The sequence below is a fragment of the Pipra filicauda genome, unplaced genomic scaffold (genome assembly GCF_003945595.2).
Source record: "Pipra filicauda isolate LSUMZ 115617 unplaced genomic scaffold, ASM394559v2 scaffold408_size862398_pilon, whole genome shotgun sequence".
In the NCBI taxonomy this organism is placed as follows: domain Eukaryota; kingdom Metazoa; phylum Chordata; class Aves; order Passeriformes; family Pipridae; genus Pipra; species Pipra filicauda.
In genome coordinates, this window is record NW_024104541.1 from 139,291 (window position 1) to 149,726 (window position 10,436).

General features: G+C 36.1%; 1 long non-coding RNA gene across 2 annotated transcripts; it reads right to left on the reverse strand.

The window, feature by feature from the left end:
- Positions 1-1,303: 1,303 nt before the first annotated feature.
- LOC113992993 lies at positions 1,304-10,234 on the reverse strand. Of its 2 annotated transcripts, none has more exons than XR_005565044.1 (6): positions 10,071-10,234; positions 8,892-8,974; positions 8,186-8,263; positions 5,311-5,432; positions 3,621-3,783; positions 1,304-2,154 (listed from the first exon to the last, which is right to left on the reverse strand). It is a non-coding gene; the product is annotated as an uncharacterized LOC113992993 (long non-coding RNA). The 2 variants fall into 2 exon arrangements; XR_005565045.1 differs by lacking the exon at positions 1,304-2,154 and adding an exon at positions 2,766-3,100.
- Between the last annotated feature and the right edge of the window lie 202 nt (positions 10,235-10,436).

Below are 10,436 nucleotides of genomic sequence, written 5' to 3' on the forward strand. Positions count from 1 at the left end.
TATAACTGTTTATCATTGTTAGTAATAAATTAATTGGCCTTTTTTAGAGAAAAAAATGCTTTTCTCCCTTTTTTTGTTTTCTGTAAATACCCAAAACCATCTTGCTCTCTTTTATGTTTTAATACTACAGCTTACAGAGAAAAGCCTGGTTAAAATTCATACTAAAAAAGGCCCTTCTGATTCTAACATCTTCAACATCTGTGGGAAACAAAAATAAAACACAAAAATTAGACCCTGCTAAACCTGGCTCTGCAGGGAGGATTTTACTAGTGTGTGAATAAATAAAACCATTTGTCCTTATGGACACATGCTGACTGTGCACAGAGGAGGTTGAGGTTGCTTCCCACCCCCACTCAAGATGTTTTTATTAGAATAAGGTTATCTGTTTACCATCTTGTTTATGTTTCTTTAAAAGAAAGCCACACATAGGAGGCAACCTTAAAAAAAACCCAAAACAACAAAAAAAAAGTCAGGAGAAGCAAATGAGAAAGCAGTGTATAAAAAGGACATATATTTATAATGCTCTGATAAATAAGCCACCAGCTGTTCTTACCATATATTTTCTCTGGAAATATTTTAATTCTCAAGGAAAAACCATCAATGCCCTTTTTTCATATTTATAACATATTTTTCATCCTACGCATGACTTGTAGCATAATTTGTTATTAAATTTGCTGACACTTTCTTTTTGAAACACTTATTAGTTATATGCAACTTCATACAAATATAACCATGCATGCCCAGTTTACTTTGTTTTTTTTTTTTTTAGTGGAGGGATATTGCGAGTTTATTTTTAATTAAACAAATGGTTTTACTTGCTGTTCCTTTTTATCTCTTCTCAACCCATTCTGGTCAGTCTCCTCTCACTTTCTTAATGATGTGGTTTCAGAGGAAAGCCTTGCCCAAATATCCTATGAGAGATTTTCAGTCTACATATGATCTAATGTTTTCAGCTTGTGTAGGAAAACAAGAACACTAAAATGAAAAAGTTGTCTGGGGAAATTTTATTTAACTATTTAAAAATATGGTTTGTTTTTCTCCTGTTTCACCTTTTTGGAATACAAGGTGTCTGGGTTTGAGAAAATTTGGAGGGGTGGAGACCTCAGACAGAAGTCTCCTCCCTTGAGTTTAATATCCCTAGTTTCTCCAATACAGAGGGAAACCAAAGGCACCCAAACATAACTGAAAAAATCACTCTTTACCAAGAAGAATGCTGATAAAAATACTTATAATAATGGGTTAAACCAACCAATGAGGAGAAGCATACCAAGCCCTGCCCTCTGGACCAAATCCAGATGGTGGCCTGGCCTCCCACACTCAGGAAAAGAAAACACACATGGACACAGGACAGAGACAAGATGACTGCCCTTCCATGTCATTCTCCTCCCCCACACCTGGAAACCCTGAAAGGAACAGCTGGACAGTCAGTGCTGAGTGAGGCTGCGGTGCTGGTACAGGCAATCAGAGTAGGGCTGCGGACTCTCCGAGAGGACCCGCAAGACACCCATTGGATCCAGTGATGAGACTTGGTTGTTGAAATTTTGATGTTTGTTGGTCAAAGTGATGATTGTAGTCTTGTCGTGGTGGTGGTCACAGTCCAGATCCATCAAGGTGGTGGTGGAAGCGCTGGGTGGTAAGGAAAGTCCCACGTGGTGAGGGAAAAATATCTAGTGTTGTGTGAAGTCCAAATGTGGTCTTTTACTGGGCTTAGGCTAAGTGGGAATGACTCTGCTACTACCCCGGGGGAAGGGAGTTCTACACTGGATGATGTAATACTGGATCACGGGACATTTCAGGAATCTTTGACAAGATGTTACAGATGCGTGTTACATCAGCACAGGTGGATGCATTATGGTCAGAGATTAATATCTTCATTATGGTCAGAGATTAATATCTTCAGGCTATGTGTGAATTGTCTCAGTGCTTCCCCAGAGGAGAGTTATCACATTTGAGTCATTTGTGTAAGGACAAAGAAACAACACCCAGCTTGAAGCCTGAGGTGGCAGGTGTGCATGCCCTCAGCATCCCAGTAACCTGGGTGATTACTTTGCACATGGTCACCTTGCACCTGGATTGTCTGAGTCATCAACATTCCAGTCTTTCACACACATCCTTCTCCTAGGGTAATAGTATTATCCTTATCTTATCAAGTTCCTTTCACAGTCCAAATGAGTAGTCAGATTTGGGGAAAAGAGAAAAGAAAAGGTGGATATCAGAATTTTTGTGTAACTTAGGACACAAGGCATAGGCTGCTGGGAAATGACCCAATTTGGATAGGACTTTTGAAAAACTACTTATGGTACATAGATTGAGCATGGAATCTCATTTTTATCAGTCAAATATTCTTGGACTCTCCAACTCAGTTCTCCACTAAGCATGTCCCTATTTCTCACATCTTTCCACTAATCTAATAATGTAAACAAAATCTCTGCTAGCATTCAAAATTTTAAGTGGCTATTATATGAAATTTCTGAAAGAATAGAATTTCTAAAAGCTAGCCAAGAGATAAAATAGGGTTAAGCAGTAACACAAAGTTCATTAACAAGAGACACAAAATTCCCCAAACTATCCTGAGTTTAATTTTTTCCCCTCATTTTCTACCCTTGAAAGGAAAGCACAAAGGAGAAAACACAATAAAAAAAACCCAAAGCCATTTCCCTGACAGTAAGTCATGATAGGGCCTCCTTTGCCATCTATCATGTTTGATTCTCTCAGATTTTGATTCTCTTAGAGAATTCAGTGTTTTTCCTTCTATTTTAGTCTCTTCTCTTCCGACTCTTTTACCATTCTTATCACTGTGGGAAGTACTTTATTTCATTGATTGAACAGAATTTTCTGTACCTGATCTTACAAAATGGGCTATGTTCTCTCATTCATCAGTTTTAGGATGCATTCTATATAGTTGTATCTATTAATCTCTTTTTCTCTATTTCCTGTTGTAAAGATATAATTTTTTTTGTGGTCGCCACATTTCTCTGTACAGGTTACAGGCTTTTGCAAGTGCAAGGGGAGTTGTTTGTTTTTCCTAAAGTGCTTTCAGGAAGCTAAAACATTTCAAAATCTGATTCTTTCTGTAGGAATATTTCTTACTCTTTTACATCTGTAGAGAGAAAACATGATGATTTACATATTTTAGAAAGAAGATGCTTGCTATATAAAGGACAGTTCTTTCATATGTTAAGCAAGATCAGTCAATTTTTATCATATTTTTGGTTCCATAAAATCACAACACTGTCTTTGAGGAATTCTTTGCTAGTGGAGATATAGGAATAACAAGAGCCCCCTCCACAGCTGCTGCTTGTCAATAGCATTGCTGTATCAGCAACAAGCTTAAGCAATCTGGGATGACAGGAATGCTATTTCCTTTCTCTCTCTGGGTGGGAGCCACTCCCCACTCTTTCCATGATTAAAGAGAGTGACCCCAATATCAGCTGTCTGTGATTCAGGAAATATACTACCTTTTTGTAATGACAGTTTTAGGATTCCAGGTTTTAATGCATGAAAGTGGGTGGTTTGGTTTGGTTTGGTTTGGTTTTTTTGTGATGAGGGTGAGAGGGTGAAGGTGAGAATGGAGACAGAGGAAGGGGGAGCTAGTTTGTGTAATCAGTATGTTCACTTACCTTGTTATTAACCAAGAAGGAGTACATAGAATTGTGCTAGCACAGTTATGAACTGCATTGACAAAGGACTCTTCATGTTCTTTCCACGTCATATCTTGGTGCACATCCCATATAATGTGTGGTTCTGTTCAGTAGTATTCTTTCAAATATAGTTTTATATCTCCTAAACCATAAGAGGTGTATCAGGTATAGAATATTCTTACAAAACAAAGAAAAAAACCCAAACCTATATGTCCTAATTGAGTGAAATCATGCTAACTTCATTCTTTTAACTTACTAGTGACAAGGAAGTTCCATGGGGAGTTACACAAAGTCACAGGCTGACTCACATTTTACCACAAGCATATGGTCTCTGTTCAGTAAAAACTTTCTTCTCAGACCTTGATATGTGATGAATAACATACAATAAGTTTCATGTCCATACATAGCATCATTTCTATTAATTATTCCCAAAGAAACTTGTAAAGGTACCAACTATGACTTGGATTTTTTAAAGTGTGCTTGAAATCAGTGTGGGATAGAGCTGCATTATGTTTACTGTAGAAAATAATGCTACTTGATAATTGTTAGTAGGAGATAAACAAAGCAGCCTTTCTGAGGATCAAGTGCCCATCCTACACATGATTCTGGGAGGATTACTTCAGAATTATCTAGTTTGGTTGTGTAACCTTAATGTTCACTAACTGTTAAGGACCACAGAGAGATGCCAGTCATCTAACTTGAAATAGACACCTTATGAGTGCATAATCTCCCTCTGATAACCTTCAAAGCACCTGTCCCTTGTTGACTCTAGGATCAAATGCAAGACTATTTGACTATACAAAATGCAGAAACTTTCTTTAGAAGGACTGGTTAACTAGGCTCTTCAAGATAGTTGAAATTCATGTGCAAAACTGCATTGACTGGATTTTGTATCAGAAGTGATGTGAAAAGGTCTTGCAGATTAAGTCAGAAATGTAGCCTAAAAGCTTTAGTCTACTTCTGTGATTTATAAATTTAATTTCCTAGTTTTGACTTGAAGAAAGTACTGAAAACTGAGGTTACAAAAGACAGAGGAAATGTTAAGTTTGTCTGAACACTAAACTATAGATAGATGCAAAAAATATGAGTCAAATACTTGCAAATGCCAAGTAAAATTTAACAAGTGAACAGAAAACAACACAAAAGATCAGGAAAATAAAATGTTTTCTTACTGATGAAAAAGAGACATTCTTCTTGAGGAATAGATGTAAATACTTCATTTTATCCCTCCCAAAATGACCAGCAAACTACCTCTATATTCATGCAGAAAGAGGAAAAAAATCCAACATTGCTTAGATTTCTAATTTTGTAAACACTTAGTTACTAAGATCTCAGAATTTTTTCTTCTGTTTAAGAATAAATCTTTTAAAGTTTAGAAAGAATAAAGCAGGGCATTGTATTTGATAAATGTTTACTAATTAATCTCCTATACAAGACTTCTTGACCATTATTCTGTCATTGAGTGCTTTCCCATAACCACAATGTTACAAAACTGGAAGTGTATTTACGACAAGATTTAAAAGGACCTAAACAAAGTGCAACTATTTTTCTAAAGTTGACCACTGCAAACAAAGATCAAACAAAAAAAAAATAAACTCAGTTCCTCTACTGTTATCCTTTCATTACAATATCACTGGACTAGGTTCAGGCTTTACTAATTGGTACATACCTGTTATAGGAGTTGGACTAGCAGCCTCAGTCTTGCAGCAGCAGGAGGAAGGGTTGCTATGGAACTAATTACAGCTATCAGCAGTGGTTCTGTTTTAAACGGTGTATGAATTAGGCAGTCTCCTAGAAGCACACACAAGTGAATTTACCATTAACAATGAACAGCTCTGTGAAATGAATGCAGTATAAATTTACTTAGTCCATTCTGGGATTAGGCAGACAGCTCTACTCTTATTTAGCCTCTGAAGTAAATTTCAGTGAAAAACTTAAGAGGCTTTCCCCCAGCAAAGTGAATTTTGCCACATACTTGGTGCCTTATTACAATACAGACCGTATTCCAATTCCAATTACACTAATGCAAGCTGTGAGTAACTTCATTGTGCTCACTGGAATTACTCTAGATTTACAACAGTGTTATCTGAGATTTACACCTCTATAAATTAATCTGAAATGTGGCCACATGGTCTAGCTGGTTGTTAGCTTAGTAGAAAAAGCATAGTTTCATAAATAGCTGATATCTTTCATACTAATTTGGGACCTCCTCACAGCTGCTTATTAACTCATTTATATTAATTTACCTCAACAGAAACATGCCAAATTAATAAAAGAGGTAATTCACTCACTGTTCATGATAAGCAAAACTTTTTCCTTGATATTTCACCTATTCCTACATAATATTTGTCTCCCTGAAATGTTTGGTGCTATTCCTAACACTGTAAGAAAGGTTGAGGTTTGTTGTATCATGGCATCTTCTTTCTAAGGCTACTGAAGTAACCAGCTTTTTTCACATTGATGACCACACAAATCTGAGCTATGTATTAGAACTGACCTAGTGGGGAAACCCCAAATTGTATGTTTTCAAGGAGCATGGGTAGCGGAAAAGGACTGTAATATTAATTAAAATTGTTACGTGGGATTGTCAAATTGTCTCAGCCACCCTAGATTTCATTAAACATCTCATTTCTTTTTGGGATCTAGAATTTCCACAGCTATAGGAACAAGTAAGACAAGCTACATTTTCTTTTATATAAAATGGATTGCTTTTAAAACTTCAAGAAAATTAGATGTGCCCTCTATCTTTCTTCTTGCACTGTCCATTGGGCTTTTGGCTATTTTTTTCATAGGAGAATTTCATATAATGGAATTTGCAGAAGAAAAATCATACAAATTATGATTAGACTAAATTAGGCTGTCCTCAGCTCTATTAGTGAGCTAAGGCCAGGCTGAGTTGCCTCCCGGAGGTCTCATTGTTCACTCTTCTAGGCAATAAAATAGTTGCTCCAGAGTCATTACTGTATATGAGACAAGTTTCTGGAGCTCCCCTCAATGAGGAACCTGACCCAAGGACTTTATAGCAACAAATCATCCAGTTTCTACACAGATAATTTAACTCCTGTTCTTCTCAGTCCAACAGAGAAATTACAGCAATGTTACTGTAGACAGGTGCTTTCCTAATCTTCATGTGGGGAAAATGTCCTTTCTTAGAGATGGCAGTCATGACACCATATGGGAGTAATAGTGTGTCAGACTACACATTCTGGTTTATGATACTTGTAACCATGTACTCCAAACCAAAGAAGCAATGTGCACCAAACCCCAAACCTGCATTTGGAAAAGAAAATAAGAGTAGAGAAAAAAAAGTAAACGAACTAAAAACGTCAGTTCCAAAGGAAATGTGTAACAACAAACACAGATTACTTATCATCACCTGTATGACTACTTGCACAGGTACAAAATTGAGGTCTAATGCTACTACTTTGATTTGTAGGAATATAGTACATTGTTTTGTCACAGAATAAATATAATGTGAAGAAACAAAATAAAATATTCATCAGCTATAAATTCCTGAAATTTTGAACTTCTTTATTATTTCTTTCATAATGGAATGAATTTAGAGAAATAAGAGGAAGTAAAGAAAGCTCTTTTCCTTTGGTGCTTCAAATGGTACTATGGTGCATATTTCGCCTTCTGATCCTTAGAGACTGGTAGTAATAGAAGCATGTTTGGATACCAGCAAATTTACTTCTATTTTGTTTTACTGTTAGTGAAGCAATGAAACAACAAAAACCCCCACTTTTCTTTGTCTCACACATACGTGTACAAAACCACAAATAGACCCTATTTAAGTAAGTTAAATTCTTAATGTTTTCTTTTTTTCCCTGAGGTAAGATATCTGGAAGATAGAATGGAGCAATATTACTTTTTAACTTCTATACTTGCTGAAGAAAAAGATGTAGGGAGAGTTCAAGGATGGAAAAATATCTTTAAGTTATACTGTATTGCTGCACAATATTTTGATCTGGATTCTCATTAGTGTTCTAATTACCACTTTTTTGGTTATTATTATTAATAATTATTATTTTTATTTTTAAAATCTTGTTACTTAGTTTCCAAAGTCAGCTCTACGTATCTAGGTACATAAAGTGTTGGAGTTTTTTCCTGTTTTTTATATTCTTTGCAAAACTGCCTAGATGGCTACATTCCAACCGCTCCAGAAAACAAGAGTTAGCAAGCACCTAATCAATGTACTGTATCCAAATGCTTAATCTGCTTGCATATTGTAAAGCTTCCACCAACACAGACAAAGTAAAACCTTAATCCAGGCTATCCATTGGAAAGGTGACAACTCCTGGAGGAAAAATTGCAATTGAAGTTAAACAAATGGGGCAAACAAAAGCCATTGCAAAAATTACCAAGGGCCACACAGACACTCACAAGATAGCTCTGGGATTTCGCAATTATGAGCAAATCAGTACTATACCACCTCATGAAAATAAACAAATCACACTTTGCCTCTTGTACCTTTTCAGGTGGGAAAGAGTTGGTACTAGACAATTAAAAAAAACATTTGCCTGTTAAATTATAATGGTACTTACTCCAGCTTATATGTCATCCCTTGGGTAGCAAGTTTAATTTGCTTGCATAGCTTATGTTGGTTAGCTTGGTGCAATAAACTGTGCCAGAAAAAAAGAAAAAAGTTTTCTCTTTATTTAGTTTGTATAAAAATATGAATTTTTTGAAAAGAAAAATCACATATGTTATCAGAAAGGGTTTGTGGTATAGATGTGGTACAAATGCTTGTAAAGAGCTTGAAAATATTTAGAAAAATAAAGTTTAAACATTATAATTCTTATATTGTGGTCTAAATTGCAACATCCAACATCCTTTATGACTCTGACTTTCTATTAGACATATTAATTTACTTGTATGATTGCTTTCTCCCCATCTCCACTACAAGGTTAACTGAATATTCCATATACAATAAAGTGTTCTTATTACGCCTACATTATGGCCAAGGAGCTGAGACTCAGAGGATGTGATGGGTGGATTTACCATACATCACAGGTATCTAGTTGTGAAACACAGTGCAAACTTCAGAAGATCAGAATATGAACTTGTTATTCATTGGATACTTAAGGGCCTTAAGTCCAACTACAATTTTCCAAGCATCCGTGGAGTATATTTCTTGACACGCCCAGAAGTCTTGACAGTGCTTAAAAACTTGATAGATTACCTTGTGCTAAGGGTCCCTAAGGAACTACAAACTAAATATTTATCTCCCTGTCTCGTCCATGTACTTACTGTAGTAGATGTTCCCAGAACAAGTCTGCTAAACCACACTGTGTGCGAGAAACAGCTGCCAGCTGTAGTGCCATCACTATCTCCTAAGAAGGTAATAAGAGGAAAACTGTCATTCATACATGAGAAATTATGTTTAATTTCCTCTTCTCACTGGGGGAATTTAAATGAGTGCCTCTGAAACACTGGAGTATGCAATAACATGTAGCATAAAATATACACTAGGTTCAGATGGGATATTTTGTCCTCTCAAATCTAATTTAATTTGTACAGAATAATTAGAAAGAATAAAAGTAGCAAGTTAGAGCATGAATACAGGAGTGGGTGCAAACAGGCTTGATCACAGAGTGGCTTGACAGTGTGGATATGCTGCTGTTGTGTTTTGTCCCCAGAGTCACAAGACTCAAGCTGGCCCAACACAGCTGCCACAGGGCACTGGAAGAGCTACCTGGATAGCAATTGGTCTCGACTCTACAAACTGCTGCTTATTATACATGCTAGAGAGGCTATCCTGCTGCCTACTGTTTACTTAAATCAGAATATATTTTTCAGAATTAAAGAACAGATTTGAATCTCCTGATTACAAACCATTAAGTGATTGGCTATGACTGTCTAAAAGGAAGTTCTTTCTTTGCTTTTTTATTTGTATCTAGGACAGAAAGAGAGAGACTGCAAATTATGAGCAGATGAACTATGTTTTCTTTAGAGTTATGAAAATGTCAAAGCCAATATGTTTAGCCACCAACTAAACAAGAGTGGGTGTCAAAAGGAGAAAAAACACATCACAAGTGCAGGAGTCGCTCTAAAAATCTTAGTCATGCTTAGCCATTCTTAGCCATTCTGAGCCATGACTGCTGCTTACTATAACAATCATGAAAAATCTGCATATATATGCATATATGTGCCAATTCTGTTCAAAACCTACTACTTGTTAAGAGACCAATGTATGTGATAAGACTTTTTTTCAATGTATTCTTTTATGATTTACAGGGGTGATTACTTTAATTAAGATAGAAGATGCCAGGCATGTTATAGAAGAATTCATGGCAGACCACGTAAACTTTTCTGAGATTTTTCAGGTCTCACAATGTGCCAAGTGCTTCCCTGGAACACACTAAGACTTAGGTACTAGCACACTTTCACCAGAAAAGAAAAAAAAAAGGATGGATATCAATGACTTACTTTTTGAAACATGGGAAAACAGTCACTCAGAACTTGAGTAAACTGATCCAACTGACCATCTCTACATATAATTGTCCTTCAGCGTTGATAGCTAAATCTCTAATTCCAGTGGGGAAAGAACTCACTTGAAAACCTAGACATGGGCTTTTAAAATGTCAAAATGTAAAGCTGGGGGGGAAAAAAAAAAAAAAAGAAGAAAAAGAAATGAGCTTGCGATTGCTATTTTTGCTGACAGGTTTAAAGAAGAATAACAGTCCTTTTGACCTTGACAATTATCAGTTCCCTATTTGGCTTTTCTTTTTCTGTGTGTGTGTTTTGCCAGGTTTTACAAAGTTTCAACACTAAAGAAGATAAATGACAATGAAG